We start from the raw sequence: 23,347 nt of genomic DNA, 5'->3' as shown, positions 1-23,347 counted from the left end.
CTAACAGAAATGGGGGGGGGGATACAAGAGGGGAGAATTTTATTTGGTCCACCCTCTTGGCAGCTCCCCCATGCTTCATGTCAACCTGTTCCAGAGGGTACCTGGATCCTCAGGTGTGGATTGTGGGACTATAGTAGGGAGAAGGGAGTGAGGAAATTTCCATGTGGGAAATCCCTCCCTCCCTGGGCACCTTAGAACACAACCTATTCTTTACTGGGACAAAGAAAGATATAAATCAAACAAATAAAGATTCAGGATAGCTAATGTGTCTATGGTTACTGTGATGCTTGCATCACAGTAACGTTCATTCAACATTCAGATGAACACCGCTCTCACATAACTAAAGGATGCATATTTGCTTTGAAACATTTTCCACTTGGGTCTGTTTAAGTAAGTCCATGTAATACTTTTTTTACTTGTGTATGATGACTGTGATGATATACGGTTGAAGAGTTCAGGGTTGTTACAAAATGGTAACTTACTGCCCAAATTCATGGTTATTGCTTACCTGCAATATAAAGGTGTTTATCTTCTGAGCTTTCCCTCAAAATAATGTATTTCTCTTCCTGCATCATGATGCTGAGATCTTCATATTGGCTGACATTCCAGGCAGTCTTAGAAGTGCCAAGTACATAACAAGAGCTATGTGTGTCCGTAGAAGACTCCACAACAGAGCTCAGCCCAGAAGGCAAATGCATGCACGGTGTGTGTGTGATTTTTGCTGCCCTTTCCTCCCTCCAAAAGTACTTTTTTACTTCAGAAATATGTCCCTTTCATAAATACACACTCCCCCTAACCTTTAGTTGCCCGTTAGTGAACAGAAGTAGCAGCTTGTTTTCCTTATTGCTATGTAAAGCATAGCAATTTTGTATGCAGGAACAGGGGCAGAACTCCTCTTCCTCCCTTACTCCCAGTATAGCATCAAGGGGAAGGCACAATGGCTGTTGGGAATGGTAGTCTTCCCAAGGGCTGGGCCACACTATTTCCCCCTGATTTGAGGGAGAAGAAACAAACTTAAATTTTGTACCACTTTGATGTGAGCGCAGGGGAAGCTTGGACATCTGCAGTGCCAGGTGGTTGGCTGTGCAGTGCTTTCCCTGATTGACTCTGACTAGGGATATGCCCGGAACAGCTCCTCCACATTCTGGAGGCGGCAGGGGTGTTCTCATAAGGGCGGGGGAGGGTGCGCATACCCCTCCCGCCACATTTCCCCTGTTAGCTCTCTGTTGTATCAAAGCCCCTCGGGGTGGCAGTGTACCTCCCTGCCGCCCCATTGCTGTGCTTGGCCAGAAGTGGCCGGAAGTACTGAGGGCGCATGCATGCCCGTCTGCTGTGCATGCGCACGCACGTGAGGGGCACACACGCACCCGGTACTTCTGGCCACTTCCGGCCGAGGATGGCAACGGGTCATCAGGGAGGTAAGCTGCCACCCCGAGGGGCTTTGAAACAACAGAGCGCTGGCAGAGGAAATGCGGTGTGTGTGTGTGTGTGTGTGTGTGGGGGGGGGTAAGTGCACCCTCCCCTGCCCTTAAGGGAAAACCCCCGCCACCTCCGAAATCCAAAATGGCCTTGGTGGCCGAAACATTTTGGAGGCTTCTATAATGGCCTCCAAAATGTTTCAGACACATCCTTAACTCTGACAGATGTGCCTGTGTGTGGCTACTCCTCCCCGCTTTTTCTAGTAGCCAGTCACATGAAAGATTTGAACCTGGGCCTCCTAGCTGTGAAATCCTAGCTGGGCCTCCTAGCTGTGAAATCTGTGATATTCCAAGGGCTAAGGGTCCTGTTGCAATCTTCTCAGGAGTTACACATCTGTTTTCAGAACAAAAAGGCTGTAGAATGAATAGCAATAAAGAGGGTTTCTCCCCCCCTTTTTTGGGGGGGGGGGAAGTTCCATTCACTGCCTTTCTATTTTATCTATCTTTTAAACCTATTTTTCTTAAGGAAAGTAAGCGTATAAGATTTGCAATGCCTGGACCGAGTTGGACCAAATTTGCTACAGTTGTAGTGACACATAGGGACACCTCAATGGTGTAGTATGTGGTGATGTTATCCACCCCAATTCAAAATGGTGGATGTGTAAATGAGGTGGAAGTAGGCTAATGTGTGAAGATAGTAATTATCAATTAAGATTATAGTGAAAGGAAACAAGGCAGGCAGATTAGTTCGTACCAGAACTTCTTGTTTTAAAGGTGCATTTCTTACTAGTTACTGCTCTCCTGACAGGAGATGTGCAGCCATTTCCTCACAGTGTCAATTTTTATTACCTATATACCCAGATGCAACATTGTTGCAGAGATGTGTGGTGGCGGGCAGGGGGGGGAGAGAAAGTTCACTGCTATGAAAAAATGGCAGCCACCAACATTCATGGCATAGCCGTTTGGTTTTTTTAAAAGAGAGAGACAGAGAAAATGGAGGACATGTGCGTGTTTCTCCTGGTTTCCATTATAATCACAGAGAGGGGCAGAGGCTGAGGAGGCAGTAATGGGGAGCACCTGAAAAGTTCCAGCTCAGAGCCTGGCCCTCCCCTCTATCCTGCTTCTTTCAAACAGGTACGAGCAGGGGGGGGGGGGCTGGGCAGGCAGCCAATAGGTCTGGGACACCCAGCCAAAACAATGGGGGCATGTGCCCCTTGGGCCCAGTATTAACAACACTAGTACCCAATACATGTAAGCGATTAGACTAGCCATTGCCAAGATGTGACTGCCTGTTGAAACAAGTAACACAGGCAGCTCCTGTGAACAAGTAAGAAAACTAATAAAAATAAACAGGGAAAATGAAAATAATCTAACAATCAAGCAAAAAAGGCGGGGGGGTGGAATTAAAAGAATGCAAGTGAAAGGAGTGCAAACTGTGCACTTCTCATAAGTCTCTGAGCATGTCCACAATACTTCTGAAGTTAACTACCCCAACTGTTTCTTGAGATACTATCCTGAAACAATTTATTATAGGAGGAAATATAAGAGGGTGCAAACAACATGTTTGGTATGCCTATCTATATGCACAATAAAAACATCAATACAAGAACACTGATAAAAACATAGAGAGCCTTTTAACAATCTGCTTCCATTTTCAGGAAGTTCTTACTGTAAGTGATTTTTTGCTTTTAAAAGCTTCTTGTTTACATATTTTAAATAAATGTTGGCACTGATATTCTTTCTATTTTGCTTCACTGTTAGTGGAACCTGTTTGATTATCAATGTCCCAGCAATCCTTAGCAGCTGGTGATGCTCCTCCTCCTCCTCCACCACCACCACCATCTATAACTGCTGAGTCAGTTGGAGATGAAGAAGAAGAGATCGAACCTTCTGAAGGGGCTTCTAAAAGGTAAAGGCAGAATTGTCATGTTTTGTACATTTCATTTCATATATGGAAAAATCATTTACTTTTAATCTATGTTTTAGACAACAATGCAGATGTCCAAACCAGAGAAATACAGAGATACTGTATTTTTGTGCATATATCCCACAGGATATGCAATTTTTTGCTTCCCAGAAGGGCATGTGGCGTGGAGGTGGGGAACTAAGTGGGTGAAGGGTGTCCAGAGTTATTTTTACAAGGCAATGCAATGCAGACTCTTCCTGCTTTTGCTATTCTGCTGGGAAACCCCAGTCCTACCTTGTTCCATCCCACTCCACTTGCCTTTATGCCTCAGAGCTCCAACACCTCTCCACCCAGGCTGGCTGCTCCAGCATGAAATGCTTTCTCATCCCCATTGGCTGCTGCCACCTCCTTGCTGTGGAGGCAGGGAAGGAAGAGGCGGAAGTGGGGTGTATTCTGCCTCTTTCTTGCCTGGTCCCAATTGGTCACAGGCAATGCACTCGTCAGCAGCTGCTGGGAGTTGTGTTCTCGCATGTGATGACAAGACTGTATTTCCCAACAACCTTTGCTCTGGACTGGCCCTCCATATGTCGCGGCTGAGGCAAGGGTGGATGTGCTTCCTTGTCAGGCTTGCTGAGGCTCACTGATGGCCACTCTTATCTCATATATACCCCATGGGGAATACAAAAGGTATGGGCAATCTACAACCTTTTCAACATATGTGCATTGCTAGCTCATGGGCAGGGTATGTGTGCAAAAATCCACTAACTGCAATATATTGCTGTTTTGGGGGGCTTCAAAATCTAAAGATACAGCTGAGAAAACCATTAGCCCTTCATCAAGCAGCACTGTACTTAAACCTAAGCCCATAATATTGGCAAGCAGTCTCATTGTTCATTTTTCGTTAGCTTGAAGAGGAGGTTGTAAGAATTTATAACTTTTGCAGCACTTTTGACACAGACTAAGAATTTATCGAAACTCAGTGGCTGGCATGCTGCACAGGGAAACACGGGTGGTTCTGAACTGCCCACGTCACTGCAGGCATCTAAAACAACCCCCATGGTGATACAGAACAGGGTTGTTGTACTGCTACTTAACATTGTACAATTTCACTTTTGCAACCCTATAATCATTCTTTCCAATGGCCATAGCAGTGGTTCCAACCAACATAATAAATTGTAGCTGGGGATGCTGGGAGTTGTAGTTCAGCAACATCGGGAGGAAGCCAGGTGGGAGCCATAGCACAACACTGCAGAATTGTAGTTGCACAGTTTTAGAGAGTAGTGTACCAGATCTGTTTTGCAACACCGTGGGAGTTGCTTTAAACACCCATAGCGGCATGGGTAGTTCATAACTGCCCGAGTTATCCTGAGCAGCATGTCAGCCAGTATTTCTAGGCAAGCATGTGTTACTTGGATTACTAGTGGAAATTATAGACCTTTCAAGATACACTTTTAGATCTAAAGCTGCAATCCTATGCACTGGGAGTAAGCCCCATGGTACTTAGTGGGAGTTGCTTCTGAGTATTTTTTAAAAATTTGATTGATTGATTTGATTTATATACCATCCCTCCAAAAATGGCTCAGGGTGGTTTAAAACATTTATAACATGGGTAAACATGCATAGGATCAGATGCTAACTTTCTGATCACCTGGACTCTGTTTCTGAAGAGAAGGAAGAACAGTGAGTAAATCTTCTAAATACATAATGGTGTCATGTACACTGAATATCTAAAAGAATTTAGACATCGTTCAGAAAAGGCTGAGATGATTACATAGGAGTCTTTGGGAGAAAATACATTGGCTGATTAAAAAGGCAGCAAAACAACAACAACAACAAAAACATGGCATGCAAATCTCTTGGCCAAGAAACTTACACAGCAGCTCCTTCTTTGCCCACCAGACTTGTCAGGCCATGGCAGCATCCTCTAGAGACCTTGCAGTAATGCCTCCATTTGCAGATTCAGGCATGTTGCCAGATGAAGCAATGGCACTGCAAGTTGGTTGGCTGATTTATGCCAATGCCACCACCGGTACTGAGGAGCTTCAGAGGTCAGGCCAACAGAGTGGGGTCCTCTGATGGGTGTGGGCCCCTGGCTGGCACCTGACCTGACTGATCCTTGATTACCATCTCCCTTAAACTGGGAAATCCTAATATTATTTGCGTCTGGGAGCTTTCTGGATTAAACCCCCTTTAAAATGGGAAAGAAGTACCCAAGATTAGGGTGTGAGAGGGTGATGGGCCCAAGGTCACCCAATGAGCTTGATGGTTGATGGGGATTTGAAACCAGATATTCCTAATCTCAGTTTATCTCTGAATTTAGGGAGACGGCAGACTAACATCAAGTACTGGTGTAGCAAACGTACAGCATAGGCTAAAAGTGAGGATAGTTTTCACCATTCTCCCCTTTCCTCCAAAGCTCACTGTGCCCTCCTGCAATATGTTTCCGAGGGTCATGCAGCCCTCAGGATATATTTTTGCTAGTCACAGTGTGCTTTAGAGGGAAGGGGAGATTGACAAGAATTGCCACCCATAGGGCATGTCAACCAGCTTGTTTATGTTATAATAAAGGTAATGTGTGCCGTTGAGTCAGTGTCAACACCTGGTGACCACAAAGCCCTGCGGTCTTCTTTGGTAGAATACAGGAGGGGTATACTTTGGTTTAATTAGTACCACCATATGTATGGACATCTTCACTGGATGTGCCATTGAACTGCTCAAGTAAGTGGCTCACATGTTCAAGTGTAGCTATCTTGGTAATCTTTGAAGGCACCCTCCATGCCTTCACACTATCAAGCAATGCACCTGTATAGTAGCTTGTCTGGGAAGTTTCCAAAACTCTTCTTTCAGCACTCCAACACCACCCTTATGAGCCCAGAGTGACTGTTAATAAAGGATAGTTGCAGCATTGCCCACCTCAGTTCTTTTCCAAAACCACCGCATCATCAGTATTGTGGGAACACTGTTCCATTGGAGAGTGTTTTGCCTTCATCCTGTTGAGTGAAGTAAATCTATTAGCAGTAGTAGTTGCCCATGTTCTCTGTTAAGAGCATATTTGTTTGATTGATGGACACTAAACCCCTGCTAACATGGCAAAGAGGCACCTTTTGACATGGTGGTTCTCTTTATTTAGCAGGGGGAAAGTAACTGGCCATATCCAACCCCAGCAGAGTACCTCCAGTGACTGTTGCTGGTGTCTATCTTGTGTTTCTTTTTAGATTGTGAGCCCTTTGGGGACAGAGTTCCATCTTATTTGTTTGTTATTTCTCTGTGTAAACGCCCCAAGCCATTTTTGGAAGAGTGGTATAGAAATTGAATAAACAAACAAACAAACAAATAATAAAAAGTCTTTTAAAAATGCAAGAACTGTAGTTCTAAAAAACCATCCATTGACTACCATGAGCTTTGCTTAATTTGTCTTGGAAAAGCCAATAAAATTAGTTATTGCAATATTTGTCCATATTTCTCCAAACAAATGAGAAAGAATAGAGAATTAAGATTGCAGGTGGCATTATTTGACTTAACATAACATCTGGCAACTTCAGTGTCAACACCACCTATATCGACAGAACTATTGAAAGCTGTTCAGTCATTAACAATGGTTCAGTGTTGACACTGTGAGACTAGTCACACAAGCATGCAAAACTGGGCTGTGTCAGCCACAACTGTTTGCAGCCACAGCTGGCACATTCGGGGGGGGGATCTCATAATGCACTGTGCACTTGTGCAGTGCACTATTGGAGCTCCAGGGGGCGGGGTGACACGCGACAGCGAGTCCCAGCATCCTGACCCCAAGAGCTGCCGGGAACGCAGCTGGTCGACTGGGCGTATGATCCACCTGCCCAGGGAAGAGAGCTCAGGCATCCGCAGGGAGGGTGAGTCAAACCCGCTCTCCCCGCAGATCTCCACGGAGCTCTTCTCACTGATTGTGAGAAGTGCTCCTGTATTTATTGACATCAAAACTAATACTGAAATTGACTTCAGTACCATCACCTGCGACACTGCCTGATGCTTGTTGCTTGATCACCTGCGACACTGCCTGACACTGCGACCATCACCTGGCGACACTGCCTGATGCTGTTATTCCAGATGGTCTGTGTGACTTGGACTGTTGAAAGATACTGTGGCTGCAGGGTCTTCATCACTAGTGGTCAGTTAAGTCCTCTGATGTTTCAAGGCAGACAAATGAACAGATTACAGACCTTCAGTACTGGAGAACAGAGTGAATGATAAGCAAGAACTGAATAACATAAAAAGAAGAAACATTCTTCAGTATTGAAGAAGGTGGATTCTGTCTAAGGAGACTCATCAACATTTGACATCAACAACACTTTCAGCATCAACAAAGAGCTCAATACTTAAAGAATATTGTCATAGAATGGAGCTGTTGCCTTCAACTTTGGCAACTTCAGTATCTGCTAGGATTCCTCTGTCATCGGAGGAGGAGGCTCTGTTACTACAGAGAAGACTTTACCAGAGGAGTCTGAACTAGGCAAGAAATCATTTTCTCCTACTGAAGAGTTGAAACACTAACTTGCAGGTAATGGAGATAGCAAGGACTTTGGGATTACCAGCTAAACAGCCGTCACCACCTATTCAGGACCCAGTATTTGATTTTGTAGCATCCTCATGATTGTCACAATCTTTCTCAAGTCATTACCTATACTACCAGTGCTATAACACAAGCAGCCAAGCAAGCTTAGCTTAAACTATCATCAGTAGCACTTACCTTCAGGAGCCTGGAGGGGATATACAGATTCAAGAAGAGGGGTGCTCATTTATGTTTAAGCAATGTCCCCTAAGTTCTTTAGTAATGGACTATACATCAACAGGCAAACTTAATAAGAGACATACAGTGCCTGTAGATAAAGAGGAGAGGAAGCTGGATGCAATTGGCAGGAGGTTCTATTCAATGTCTTTCCTGGCTATAAAGACTGCAAACTACATGGCCTGAATATCTTGCTTCCATTACTTGTCTGGGGAGCAATTTCGTTCCCAAGGCTCTTCAGAAGAAATTCGCTTAATTTCAGACAAAGTTATTTGATTTTACACGACAGCAAATCACTATATCCAGACAGTTGATTGTGAGTCAGAGAACGTGTCTGGAACGATAGCACTGTAGACATGTGTGGCTTAGGTTGTCCACCTTTCAACCAGGAACCAGAGAAAGAATTGAGGACCTATTGTTTCAAGGAGAGGGATTGTGTAGTACCCAAATGGCTGGGGCATTAGTATAATTAAAGAAATCAAAGTACAGTGCTAAAGCATTTGGTCTTCTGACACAATAAGGTCAGTTTATGGAATCCAGGTTCAAACAGGCTTATTCAACTTCTTATTCAAGATACAAGAAACTAGAAACCAATGTTCTTCACTGCAAGGCCAGTGGTGGCTCCCATCAACCCAAGTGCAGCTCCCTAATGATTTATTAGGCCTGTGTGATGCTTTGGCCAAAGCCAAATACTCTGCACAGCCCCCTTGGCAGTATTCAGAGGTGACCATTCCCATCATGCATTGCTGCACATTGCCCAGTGCCAGTGGGTTCCTTTAAGGCAAACGGCACCCTCTCAAGCCTCAACAGCCCCAAAGCTGCCCCAAAGTTTTCTCCACAGAGCCCTAAGGAATAGTTCTGGAAAGGATGACATTTGCCAGCACTCTGTGTGTGCCATTTAAGATGGCACTGGGGCTCAGCAGGCTCTGTTTCTCTTAAAGTGCCTTTTCCTGGCTCTGAGAAAAACACAACACTGCACAGAGGTTAGTACAGTGGAAAATGGCTCTTGCCTTTAAGGTTCCCCCCCCAAAAAGTGGCCCCCACTCAAAAAATAGTGAAGATCATTGGTATAGACAATCATCTGACCGAAGGGACTTCAGAAGTCATTTTAAAACTCAGCAGAGGAAGTCATACATAGCAGCAAACAATCTTCATCTGCTCAACAAAAGCAATAAACAACATCTTTTGACACTTTATCAATGGAACATCTGGACATTCCTACTTTTACACCAGCCATTCTATAACTTCAATTACACATCTATCCAACTTTCTTTAAACTTGACAAGAAATAACAACATACTATTGGGTGCTCTCAATTGTAAAATTGGGATATGCAGTCAAATTTCATAACAGTCCAACACTGGTATAACTTACACACATCCAACTCCTACTTTCATAGTAAAATCTCTTTGGGGGGAAAATACAATAGAACTTGTTTCAATTCCAGTTCAAGCTCTGGGATTTTACTCCAGATACTTCCAAAAGTACAGAAAAATGACAGCAGTAGAAGACCAATCCTAGATCTGAGGTACCTGAATGAATTTGCACAGATGGCAAAAAATTCCAGGCATGTTAAGAAGCCTTCCTGGTCCCCTTAGCAATGGATAGTTATAGGCCAGTCTCCAAACTCCCTTGGTTGGGCAAGGTGATTGAGAGGATGGTGGCTGACCAGCTCCAGGCAGTTTTTGAGGAAACCGATTATCTAGACCCATTTCAAACTGGCTTTAGAGCTGGCTATGGGGTTGAGACAGCCTTGTTCAGCCTAATGGATGATCTCTACTGGGGAATCGACAGAGGGAGTGTGACTCTGCTGGTTTTTATGGATCTCTCAGTGGCATTCGATACCATCGACCATGGTATCCTTCTGGATCACCTGGGGGAGTTGGGGATAGGAGGCACTGCTTTGCAGTGGTTCTGCTCCTACCTCTCGGGTAGATTCCAGATTTTGGAGCTTGGTGATAGTTGCTCCTCAAAATGGGAGCTGTTATATGGAGTCCCTCAGGGCTCCATTTTGTCACCAATGCTTTTCAATATCTACATGAAACCGCTGGGTGAGGTCATTAGGAGATTTGGTGCTGGGTATTATCAGAATGCTGATGACACCCAAATCTACTTCTCCTTTTCATCTTCATCATCAGGAAATGGCATTCATTCCCTAAATGCCTGCTTACAGGCAGTAATGGGCTGGATGAGGGATAACAAATTGAAACTGAATCCAAGCAAGATGGAGGTGCTCATTGTAGGGGCTCAGAATCTGAGGGATGAGTTAGACCTTCCTGTGCTGGATGGGTTTGCAGTCCCCCGGAAGGAGCAGGTACAGAGCTTGGGAGTATTCCTGGACCCAGGCGTCACCCTGGTAACTCAGGTGGAGGCTATGGCTAGGAGTGCTTTCTACCAGCTTCAGCTGATTCGACAGCTGAGTCCATTCCTTGAAGAAGACAACCTCAAAACAGTGATGCAACAGCTGGTAACCTCCAGGCTTGACTACGGCGATGCGCTCTATGTGGGGCTGCCTTTGTACATAGTTTGGAAACCTCGCTTAGTTCAAAATGTGGCAGCCAGATTGGTCTCTGGGGCAACTCAGAGAGACCATATTATGCTCGTTTTGAAACAGCTGCACTGGCTGATGATATCAGCCTTTGGATTTGTGGAGTAAGGTGAAGTTTATCAACATCACATGCAAATGGAGGTTGCCAGTCCAGTGGCAGCCGCACCTTGCATATCCCCATCTGCTCAACAATGGACCGGATCTTGTGGATAAAGGAAAAGAGGTCCGCGAATTCCTCCCAGCTGGGATCAAAGACTGGGCACTCAGGCAGCGGTAGAAACTCAGCTATGGCCAGCCTGGGTTGCTGGCAGGATGGGCAGCTATGAGCGAGGCTGCCGATATGTTTCTGGGCGAAATGTAAAGTGCTGGCTTAGGCCCGAGTTATCTTAAAAAGTGCCTTCTTTGGTACAATCCCCACTGCACATTAAGGTCATCTAAGGCCTTCTTCAGTTGCCACCAACACGTCTGGTGGCGACTCAGAGGCCGGTCCTCTCTGTAGCTGCTCCTGGGCTGTGGAATGCACTCCCGGCAGAAATACGCAATCTGTGTTCATTATTGGCCTTTAGGAGAGCCCTTAAAACCTATCCGTTTGTCCTGGCCTTCCAGGGTTTTTAAACCGTAAAGGTTCGGCCTGGTTTTCCAGGGTTTTACAAACTGTTTTAATTTTTTTAATAATGGTTTCATGTTGTTTTTACAGTTTTCAATTTTAACTGTTTATTGATATTAGTGTTGTTTTAATGTAAACCGCCCGGAGCCATTTTTGGAAGGGCGGTATAGAAATCAACTAAATAAAAAATATTATAATGATAGAATAATATGATTCTCCCTTTTCTTGTGAGAGACAATGATTTGTGATCGTAGGCTTAAAGGACCTAGTGTTTTCACATTAGAATAAGACCATAATGTACCTGATGTTTATGGTGGGAAGATAAGTGTTCCAGGATAAGGTTCTCCCTTTTGGACGGTCAATAGCACCAAGAATTTTTACAGAATTCATAACTGTCATCATTACATACCTCAGATGCAGATAGATCAAAATATACCCCCTACACAATGGGCTGATTGCCTTCATCAACCCGGACCAATTGCTCTAGCATATGCAGTTTGTTTTGCACTTTCTTCAGAATCTCAGCTGACCCCATCACACATCATTCAATTTAAAGGGACAATATTGGATTTGAATGAGCATTCCTTCCAGAAATTTGAAAGGAAAATCTTAGAGGGAAAATAAGTGCTTGCCTTCCTTGTCAACATCAAAGAGCAAGAAAAGTTCAGTGCTTGTTGGGCCTCGTGGCTTCCTGTACAGCACTAGTGGCTTTGCAACCACTACAAATTGATTCTCAACCTTTTTTTGTTTGTTTGTCAAAGTCACAGTAAATCCATAAGGCTCACTATTCCTCAAAAAGGTCTAAGCTTGCTACATTGGTGACTACAGGAGAATAATCTTTCCACAGGAGTTCAATTTTGACTGCCTCTGACTACCATTATAGTGACCTTAGATGCGTCTATACAAGGTTGGGAAGCTTATAACAAGGAATGTATAGTCAGAGACAGGGATGGAACTATCATTGTTCAAGGATGTCCCTTGAACACGGGCCCATCTGCCTCCCCGCTCTGGCTACCTGTCCACTCCTGCTGCCTCTGCTTCCCACCTGCCACCGCCTCTGCCCTCTCACTGCCTCCTCTCCATCTCCTCCTCTTTCCCTCTCCACCTGCCCTTGTGCTGCCTCTTTCCCTCTTCTCCTGCTGTCTTCTTGCTGCTTGCAAGTGTTTCTTGTGGAAGCATGAAGTGCTTGCATATAGCATGAGTGGAGGAGGAGGAGATTGAAAGAGGAGGAGCTGGAGAGGAGAGGCAGCAGTGGGTGGAGCTGGAGATGGCAGAGAGTGAATGGGGATGCATGTGCAAAGCACATGCTGCTCATTGGCCCCCACTGCTGCAGGTGAGTGGGGGGCACATGCAGTGTGTGCCATGGTGGGGCCGCGCACCAGGGATGAACACAGGCCTCCTGTGTACTGGCTACACCAGTGGTCAGAGGAATAACAGGGATATCACATAAATTATTTAGAACTCTTAGTCCAGTTTCTGGCCTGGATGTCATTTCTTCCTTTGATCTGGGAAAGAGTAGTACAAGTAGCTATGGACAATCCAATTGCTATTGCATACCTAAACAAGTAAGACAGAGACAGTATCCAGGTCCCAGTGCAAGTTAGCTATAGACATTTGGAAATTGTGTAGAGGCTAAAAGATTTCCACAATTGCCATTCACATAAAGGGAACAGGCAATGTGGAGGCAATTATATAAGAAGTGTCTAGAGCTAAACCTCTTTGCAACTTTGGTCAACAAGAAATACAGAAAGTTTTGCTCCAGAGTGAAAATAGGGAAATATTCTTTGGGAAATGCATTCCTCCTGGTTTGGACAAAGACAACGTTTCACATATTTTCTCCATTTCCACCAATACAGAGTATTTTCAGCAAAATATTAACACAGGAAATGAGCTGTATTCTCATCACCCCATGGTGGCCAAGGCAGTTTTGGTGCCCTCTGCTTTTACAGATATCTCAGAACTGCAACCAGGTCTTGTGTCACAGAACAAATGCAAAGTTATCCACCTTGATGTACATATTTTAAAGTTAACCGCTTGGAGAATCCAGAACGGAGCTATTGTAAGACACTGAGGCGAGTCTCACGATCGGTGAGACTCACCCAGAGCAGGTTTGCTGAGAGAGTAGGCTTAGCCTGCTCTCCCCTCAGATGACTGGAAGAGAAGCCCTGGGTGGCTGGATCGGCCACCCACATGACTGCCAGCTCTGTCACGAAGCCAACGGGGGCTTGGGAGTTCGGGGGCAGCGCAACCCCCGGAAGTTCCAGCATGCTCTGCGTGAGCAGGGCTGCCCTTTGATCACCACCTAATCAGCTGTTGTAAAAAGATTGCACAGACTGACTACAAACAAAGACATGACAAGGTAGCAGGGATGATACACTGGAACATCTGCAAAAAAATACAAGCTACCTGTAGCCAAAAATTGGTGGGACCATAAAACTGAAAAAGTTGTAGAAAATAAAGATGCAAAAATATTATGGGACTTCCGACTACAAACAGACAAACATCTGCCACACAATACACCAGATATAACTGTAGTCGAGAAGAAAGAAAAACAAGTCAAAATAATCGACATAGCAATACCAGGGGATAGCAGAATAGAAGAAAAAGAAATAGAAAAAATCACCAAATACAAAGATCTACAAATTGAAATGGAAAGGCTGTGGCAGAAAAAGACCAAAATAATCCCAGTGGTCATTGGCGCCCTGGGTGCAGTTCCAAAAGACCTTGAAGAGCACCTCCTTGAAGAGCACCTCAAAAGACCTTGAAGAGCACCATAGGGGCCACAGAAATCACCATCATCCAATTACAAAAAGCAGCTTTACTGGGAACAGCCTATATTCTGCGACGATATCTATAACAATTGACAATAAAATTCAGCCATCCCAGGTCCTTGGGAAGGACTCGATGTCTGATAAAACAAACCAGTCAATAACACCTGTCTGACTTTGTAAACTAATAAAATAAAATAAAATTAAAATTAAATAAAACCACCAGCAACAGCCACTGGAGGGATGCTGTGCTGGGGTTGGATAGGGTCAGTTGCTCTCCCCCTGCTTAATAAAGAGAATCACCACTTTTAAAAGGTGCCTTTTTAAACCCCTAAAAGGGTAGGGGTTTTGAAGTATCACTCTGACTCACCTGCTGCTTCCTCCATGTTGGTAAATTAGCTAATTTATCAATAGGGTGAAAGTACAGAGGACCACAATGAAGATAAACAGGCCACCTATCTCACTACAGGTGTTACTTGCCTTTCTGTTTATCTACTTATCTTTTAGGATCTTTAGTTGGGGATGATTGTTCAGTGTTCTGTGGTCATCCAGCACCTGAGGAAAGTTACGCTCCAGCCATCTTTTCTTCACTCATGCTGATCACATGAGTTTGGCATTGGGGTATTGCAAGGAGCTTTGGAAACTTCTCAAGCAAGCTGCTGCACAGGCACATTGCCTAACAGTGTGAATACTGTATACCAGGGCTGCTCAAAGATCATGGTTGCAGGTAAGCAACCTGTTTATAGTCTCTAAGCCATAGCTAACACCTGAACCAGTGTTAGAGCTGTTAGAGTTTCAAACTAGAACTGGAAAGACCTGATTTTAAATCCCAGCTCCATCATGAAGTTCACAGGTCAGGCAAACTTTGGGCAAAATCACTATCTCCCAGTCTAACCTGCCTCACAGGGTTAATATGAGAATAAAGCTGCTTAGAGAAACTTAAAAGTTTTTTTTTTAAAAGTTAGAAAAGAGACAATAACAACCTTCAGAGCTTAAATTCCGACATCTGTCCAAAAGTTGTTCCTATGAGTTGTGGACAATAAAGGGATTTCAACTTTGAATGTGTGTTTTTCTTGCTATCAGGCAAGAGTTCAGATTAGAAATGTAACTCCAAATGCCTCTAACGGAAATGTTTTTCTTTGTAGTGCCATGGAACTGACACAACTGGACTGCAGCTGTCTCATGTGGAGTATCATGTGGATGGCTGTGTTGGTTTCTTTTGCTTGGCCCTTAAGTGTGGCTATGGCAGCCCTGTATGGGTTTGTGTCACCCTTGATTTCCCTGGTAGGACTTGAAGATATCAGTGAGTCTATGCTGCAAGGAGTACATCTGGGAAGACAGTGTGCCCGGAATGTCAGAAGTGGTGCGCGCATGATTTGAAGACAAGATCTTATAGCGTTTAGCATTCCAATCCTTGACATAATCTCATTTCTTCTGTTACACAAATATATTGCTCTAATCTGTAAGCTATTGACACTGCCTGACAATTATTACAAATCACACATATCAACCTAGAGGGGTGATTTGTTTATTGGGTGTTGATATCATGTTGCAGTTTTACAGTGGGCTACAGTATTCTCATGCAGATGTAGATGCAGGAGAGCTGGTGAATTACAATGTATGATATTGCTGCTTGCTTTCTGTGAGCTATATACCATAAGCAATTTTCTTTTGTTCCAAAATGGTAATTCTCACTGACTACATAAAACAGAGGCAGAGGTGTTATTTCACAGAGCCAACTTTACAGAACCAGTTTATGACAGTCGGTAACCACCACCACCCCACAAAAAAACCACACAACTTTGCTTTTCCTAATCTGTCTCTTGTGAAATGATGTCAGTCTTTATGTATAAAGCAGACAGAGAGTAATATGAGCTTGATAAGAAAAACACTTTCTTTAGAAAATACTTTGAAATATGCTTCCCACCTAAGGAGGAATAACCCACCTCTTAAGACAGAAGAGCAAAAGACCAGAAACCAAATCATCAAAATTATAAAACCATGAACCACCATACATGTAAGAATGCATGTGAGTTCTGGAACTACAATGTGAAAGCACACAAGGAGAGGAGAGCTGGTCTTGTGGTAGCAAGCATGACTTGTCCCCATAGCTAAGCAGGGTCTGCCCTGGTTGCATATGAATGGGAGACTTGATGTGTGAGCACTGCAAGATATTACCCTCAGGGGATGAAGCCGCTCTGGAAAGAGCAGAAGGTTTCAAGTTCCCTCCCTGGCTTCTCCAAGATAGGACTGAGAGTGATTCCTGCCTGCAACCTTGGAGAAGCCGCTGCCAGTCTGTGAAGACAATACTGAGCTAGGTAGACCAATGGTCTGACTCAGTATATGGCAGTTTCCTATGTTCCTAACCCCACATAATGGGAACTAATAGGCTGCAAGTGCTGAGAACTGTCCAATCGGACCAGACCCATCAAGAAATCCTTGGAAAGAATGACATGACTCCCCAAAACTGTCAGATTTGGTTGAATTGTGTTGGAAATTCCCCCCGCCCTGATATTCAGTCAGACCCCCACCCACCCCTCTCCTGCATTTCCCTAGCCTGCCTCCCTTGCTCTTTCTCCACCTTTTCACTTACCTGAGACCTGAGTGCCTGCAGGAAACAGCAGGCATGATGTCCTCTTCACTCTCCTGGAGCACTGGAGTAGCTACAGCCTCTGGCTTAAAAGATAATCCCCCCACTTCAGGCTCTTTGTAGGGCCCAGCAGGCACAGGGGATTCTGGGAACTATAGTTCTTTTAAGGCAGGGATTCTCAAACTTGGGTCCTCAGGTGTTATCAGACTTCAACTCCCATAATCCCCAGCCTCAGTGGCCTTTGGTTGGGGATTATGGGAGTTGAAGTCCAATAACACCTGAGGACCCAAGTTTGAGAATCACTGTTTTAAGGGATGCAGCCATGGCTGTATCCCTTAAAAAAACAGCACATCCATAATACCCTGCCTACTTGCCTTTGTTATACTAGCATAATGCCTCTGATTTTATAATGAGGAACTCTCATTTAGTGACTGATATTTTGTGAAGTTTTGTTTTTAGGACTTGCCTGGTTACTAACAGGCCCTAGAAGTATGCCCTTTTCTTGAATGACTATCTTGACCGTCAAGTCCTGTCCCATGAATCATGCTGCGGGGAATAATCCCTGCTGTGACAGTCTGTAGATGTGTTTATTGTTTTACAATGTTGTTAGCAGCCTTGAGAATCTATGCATGAGAGAGAATCCTTAAATGAGACAAATATTTATTGTATTTTAAGAAATAAATAATGCATAAATAAAACATGCTGGAATGCTTAACAGAAATGATGCTGAGATGTTTAACGGAAATGATTTAAGTCTTGGTTAAATCCTTATCTTGCCTAGATCTTTGTTTTCAATATCTAATGAGTTCTTTGTAAAGGCACATTCCTAGGCAGCAACAGCATCACCTGCTATTAGATTTGCCATTATATACTGTCATGAAGGCAGGGGAAAATGTAAAGGAAGGGAAAATGAACAAGTAACCAGCTGGGATTATTTCATTTGTTACATTCTTATTTTACCCTACACCCATAAGAATATAAGCCCTGCTGGATCAGGCCCAAAGCCCATCTAGTCCAGCATCCTTTTTCACACAGTGGCCCACCAGATACCACTGGAAGCCTACAGGCAGGAGCTGAGGCATGCCCTCTCTCCTGCTGTTACTCCCCTGCAACTGGTACTCAGAGGCATCCTGCCTTTGAGGCTGGAGGTGGCCTATAGCCCTCCAGCTAGTAGCCATTGATAGACCTCTCCTCCATGAAGTTATCCAAACCCCTCTTAAAGCCATCCAGGTTGTTGGCTGTCACCACATCTCATGGCAGAGAATTCCAAAAGTTGATTATGCATTGTGTGAAAAAGTACCTCCATTTTCTGGTCCTAAATTTCCTGGCAATCAATTTCATGGGATGACCCCTGGTTCTAGTGTTATGTGAGAGGGAGAAGAGTTTCTCTCTTAGGTGCTCTAGGCCCCTGACCATCTTGGTTGCCCTCTTCTGCACCTTCTCCAGTTCTACAGTGTCCTTTTTTAGATGTGGTGACCAGAATTGTACACAGTACTCCAGGTGTGGCTGCACCATAGTTTTGTATAAGGGCATGATAATAGCCATTTTATTTTCAATCCCCTTCCTAAAGATCCCTAGCATGGAATTGGCCTTTTTCACAGCTGCTGCACATTGAGTCGACACTTTCAATGAGCTATGCACCATGACCCCAAGATCCCTCTCCTGGTTAGTCACCGATAGCTCAGATCCCACCAACGTTTACTTGAAGGTGGGGTTTTTCACCCCAATGTGCATCACTTTACACTTGCCAACATTGAACCACGTTTGCCATTTTGTTGCCCCCTCAGCCAATTTGGAGAGATCCTTTTGGAGCTTCTCACAATCCATTTTGGATTTCACTACCCTAAAGAGTTTGGTATCATCTGCAAATTTGGCCACCTTGCTGCTTACACCTACTTCTAGATCATTTATGAATACATTAAAAAGTACAGTACAGATCCCTGGGGGACCCCACTTACTTCCCTCCATTGTGAAAACTCTCCATTTATACCTACCCTCTGTTTCCTGTCCTTCAACCAGTTAGCAGTCCACACATGTACTTGTCCCCTTATCCCATGACTGCGAAGTTTCCTCAAGAGTCTTTGATGAGGAACTTTGTCAAAAACGTTTTGGAAGTCCAAGTATACTATGTCAACTGAATCACTTTTATCCACACACTCGTTGACACTCTCAAAGAAGTCCAAAAGGTTGGTGAGGCAAGATTTACCTTTGCAGAAGCCATGCTGGTTCTCTCCCAGCAGGGCCTGTTCTTCTATGTGCTTTACAATTTTATCCTTGAGGGTGCTTTCCATTAATTTGCCTGGAATGGACATTAAGCTAACTGGCCTGTAATTTCCTGGATCGCCTGAATCCCTTTTTGAAGATCAATGTTATATTTGCTACTTTCCAGTCCTCTGATACAGAGCCTGATTGCAGGGATTCGTTATATATTTTAGCAAGGAGGCCGGCAATTTCACATTTGAGTTCTTTGAGGACTCTTGAAAGGATGCCATCCGGCCCTGGCGATTTGCTAGTTTTTAGTTTTTCCAGACAGTTTAGAACATCATCTCTTGTCATTTCTGACTCAGTTCTTTGGCCTCCATCTTCAAAAAGCCTGTTTCAGGAACAGGTATATGCTCAGTATCCTCTGCCATGAAGACAGACTCAAAGAACTCAAGATGCTAAGGGCTGCAGGGGGACAGGACAAAAATTTTCCTGGGCCACAGGGGGTAAGAGGGACACTAGGGCCTCTCCCTGCAACACCCCTCTCCCCTGCTCTATTGTTCCTCCCTCCCCCCCCCGCCACATTCTCCTCTCCGTCGAGGCCAGGAGTTCTACCCGTGCTGGCCGCACCCCTTCTCCCTGCATCAACCCACCAACAGGAAATGTTTGCATGCTTAAGTGCTACATGGTCTAAAAATTTAAACATGAACAAGACATTTTAAGTATTTTAAAACAACGGTTCTGTGCAGACTCCCTAATGACCTCTTATTAATGGAATTGGGTATGGATACCTGTGTACAGTATACATGCACTGTCCATCAAGTATAAAGGAGTCACGTATGTATTTTTGTGTGCACATTACTCTTTAAATACATGCAGCAGAGCGTGATCAAGTGGCCAAGAGCCACTTCTGTGTATTTTAAGGTAAAACGCTGCAATAGATAGATAGCTTCATGATAGATGGGCAGTACATTTATTTTGTACTCATGTATCTATCTCCAAGTGCACCTGCCCCAAAGCATTCCTCAAGGATAAACATCTCATGCCCCTTCTTGTATTCTCAAATACAGACATGTCAAAGCAGTTGCTTTGAATATGTATGTCATCAACTCTCCTTTGCTTCCCATGTGGGCGGTGGTGGGGGAGGGAGATTAGCTTCTGGTGGCACCTGAGGCTCCATGGCTCCATAAATAAAATAGCTGCCTTTGTGGATATCTGTCACTTTAGGACTCATAAGGAGATCTGAAGCTGTGCAGTTTAAGTCTCAAATGCTTCTTGCAGATGCTCAGTGAACAGGTTCAAGATGATAATCTAAACCATGGTTAAGATTACTGCAAATGAACCCATGACTGCCTTTGGTCATCACAGGAAGCCTGAGGCAAACTCACCTCAGGTTGGTCCCCTGTGATGTCCAAATTTTGATTCCCACCCTCAGCCTCGGTTGCAACCCTTGGTTGCAAGCAAGGTTCACTTACCTAACTGAGGGTCCGAAGCCTTGGTTTGGGCAAGAGGTTTACTTTCTCCCAAGTGAGAGTTAAGGGAGGAAGCTCCTCCCACTGCTCTAACTCAATTGGCTGGTGTGGCTTTCCTTTTTTGGTCTGAGGAAGCCTGCACAGCCAGTTCCACCCCCTTTGCAGTCTCCCAGACTGCAAATTGTCATTGTCTGCAAGTGCATTGGGGGCATTAAGGGAAACGGGGGGTCTGTAGAAGCCACTGTTAAAAAGAACATCCAAAAATGTCCCAAGAGAGCTGCAGGATTGCACAATAGACTTTGATCCCAGTGTGTTTGAAACTGAAACCATAGTCTGATCCGACTTTATTTAAACAAACTGTAGTAAAAACTAACCACAGTTCTTCATTGCATGAAGGAGCAGACGAGGGGCAATCTGTGGCTCTCCCTGGCATGTTCATGAACATCTAAATCACAGTTTAGATTACTGTCTGAACCTACCCAATAAATTCCTCTGCCTTCTTGACCATACATACATACAGATATACGCTCAAATGATTGTATTTGTTATTGGTATTTGCTGGGTGTGATAATGTCATTTATGGCAGAAGCAGGATTTCGGCCATGCGAATGAGTTTGGATCGTTCTGGAATGGTTCTATGCTAGCAAATGCCATTCTGCATGTAAAGTGTGCCATTGAGTCGGTGTTGACTCCTGGCGACCACAGAGCCCTGTGGTGATCTTTGGTAGAATATAGGAGGGGTTTACCATTGCTATCTCCTGTGCAGTATGAGATGATGTCTTCCAGGGCTCTGGCCTTGCCCACGAGCCCAACGGAGCTCTGGAGAGCTTGCACAGCCCTTCTGGGGTTTTGGCCACACCCATGAGCTTGAGGGAGAAAAAAGAATATGCACGTACCCAGCAAACAAACACCAGCTGGAAATGGAGAAGAGAGCTGGTCTTGTGGTAGCAAGCATGACTTGTCCCCATAGCTAAGCAGGGTCTGCCCTGGTTGCATATGAATGGGAGACTTGATGTGTGAGCACTGCAAGATATCACCCTCAGGGGATGAAGCCGCTCTGGGAAGAGCAGAAGGTTTCAAGTTCCCTCCCTGGCTTCTCCAAGATAGGGCTGAGAGAGATTCCTACCTGCAACCTTGGAGAAGCCACTGCCAGTCTGTGAAGACAATGCTGAGCTAGATAGGCCAATGGTCTGACTCAGTATATGGCAGCTTCCTATATTCCTATGAGGTCCAGGGAGCTTATGGCTATGGCTATGCCCCTTGCATGTGACACCACACACAAGAGGTGTCATTGGCATATGCATGCTAGGCATGCATACACCAAAAAACCCCTGCAGGGCCATCAAGGATAGAGGTAAACATGGGTCCCCCTTCCCTGGCTACACCACTGCTTCTAGTTGTTTTTGTTTTAATGTTGAGTATATATTGATCATCACCTTAAGTGGTGCAGCAGGGAAATGCTTGACTAACAAGCAGAAGGCTGCCAGTTCGAATTCCCACTGCTACTATATTGGGCAACCAGGGCCGGCTCTAGGGGATCTGGAGCCCAGATGCAACACTCTGTTGAGCGCCCTTAGTTATTGTGAAGAATAAAAATTCGAAATACAATTAGTGTGTATTCAAAATTTAATACACAAAGATTTTATGTAATTATGTACATAACATTGTTTATTATTATTATTATTATTTTATTATTTGTTTTATTTATTTTTTATTTTATTACATTTTATATCCCACTCTTCCTCTTCCTCCAAGGAGCCCAGAGCAGTGTACTATGTACTTAAGTTTCTCTTTCACAACAACCCTGTGAAGTAGGTTAGGCTGAGAGAGAAATGACTGGCCCAGAGTCACCCTGCTAGTATCATGGCTGAATGGGGATTTGAACTCAGGTCTCCCCAGTCCTAGTCCAGCACTCTAACCACTACACCACGCTGGCTCTGTTACTTATAGGTTACTATAAATACTTCAAATGAAGTATCACTTGTAATTATTAAGAAAGCACAATTCTATGTGCTAATAAAATAGTTTGGATATATGTATTCCTATGTAGCCCAGTTCCTGCAGGATAGTTAGAAACTGAAGTGGATGGCATCTTAATTCACTCTATAAGTCACTTGATAATCTTCCCTTCAGTCCTACAATAGCACTGTTTTAAGTTCTCTCTCCCCACCAGTTTCTATGAGATGCCTCTTCCTCCAAGGAGCCCAGAGCAGTGTACTACATACTTGAGTTTCTCTTTCACAACAACCCTGTGAAGTAGGTTAGGCTGAGAGAGAAGTGACTGGCCCAGAGTCACCCAGCTAGTTTCATGGCTGAATGGGGATTTGAACTCAGGTCTCCCCAGTCCTAATCCATCACTCTAACCACTAAACCACATTTATACACATGCTACATGGAAGATGCTGAAAGGCATCATCTCATATTGCGCGGAAGATGGCAATGGTAAACCCCTCCTCTATTCTACCTAAGACAACCACATGGCTCTGTGGTCACCAGGAGTAGACACCAACTCAATAGCACACTTTACCTTTACATGTCCAGAACTGAATGAGGAGAGAGAGAGAGAGAGAGAGAGAGAGAGTGTGTGTGTGTGTGTGTGTGTGTGTGTGTGTGTGTGTGTGTGTGTGAGAGAGAGAGAGAGAGAGATCCGTATGTATATTCTTTAAACTAAGGTGTAACATATAAGTAAGGTATTCATTTCACAGCAATTCACTGGCCAGCATGAACAACCACCTTCACAAAATCCTTTTTCCTCTCCCCTCTATCTCATCATTGAAACTTACACAAGATCACACACAGGCTTTTTTCTTTGTGCCAATTAATCTCAGCTTTGTGCATACATTCATGATTAAGCAGGCAAGCAAAACACTCAAGTAGTCCTTGCTCCTTATTTTCACCCTTTAAAAAATAGTCCCTACCTATGCCTGTAAATTCTACTCAATTAACTCAAAATAATAATCATACTGAAAATTAAATTGAACATTATACCCCATTAAGCAACTAAAACATACTGCATTTTTGCCCTGGATTCTACAGGCACTGCATGTTTTGCATTCAATACTCTGCCATCC

General features: G+C 44.2%; 1 long non-coding RNA gene across 2 annotated transcripts; it reads right to left on the bottom strand.

Moving 5' to 3' along the window:
• Positions 1-2,925: 2,925 nt before the first annotated feature.
• On the bottom strand, positions 2,926-16,764 carry LOC128340634 (uncharacterized). 2 transcript variants are annotated; one of them, XR_008313846.1, is made up of 4 exons: positions 16,606-16,764; positions 7,315-7,531; positions 6,238-6,314; positions 2,926-3,320 (listed from the first exon to the last, which is right to left on the bottom strand). It is a non-coding gene; the product is annotated as an uncharacterized LOC128340634 (long non-coding RNA). The 2 variants fall into 2 exon arrangements; XR_008313845.1 differs by having other exon boundaries at positions 7,315-7,485; positions 16,606-16,763.
• Positions 16,765-23,347: the final 6,583 nt, after the last annotated feature.

Source organism: Hemicordylus capensis, chromosome 1, assembly GCF_027244095.1.
Source record: "Hemicordylus capensis ecotype Gifberg chromosome 1, rHemCap1.1.pri, whole genome shotgun sequence".
Classification (NCBI taxonomy): Eukaryota; Metazoa; Chordata; class Lepidosauria; order Squamata; family Cordylidae; genus Hemicordylus; species Hemicordylus capensis.
The sequence above is the reverse complement of the archived record's forward strand: the minus strand, read 5'-3'. Positions and strand labels throughout refer to the sequence as shown.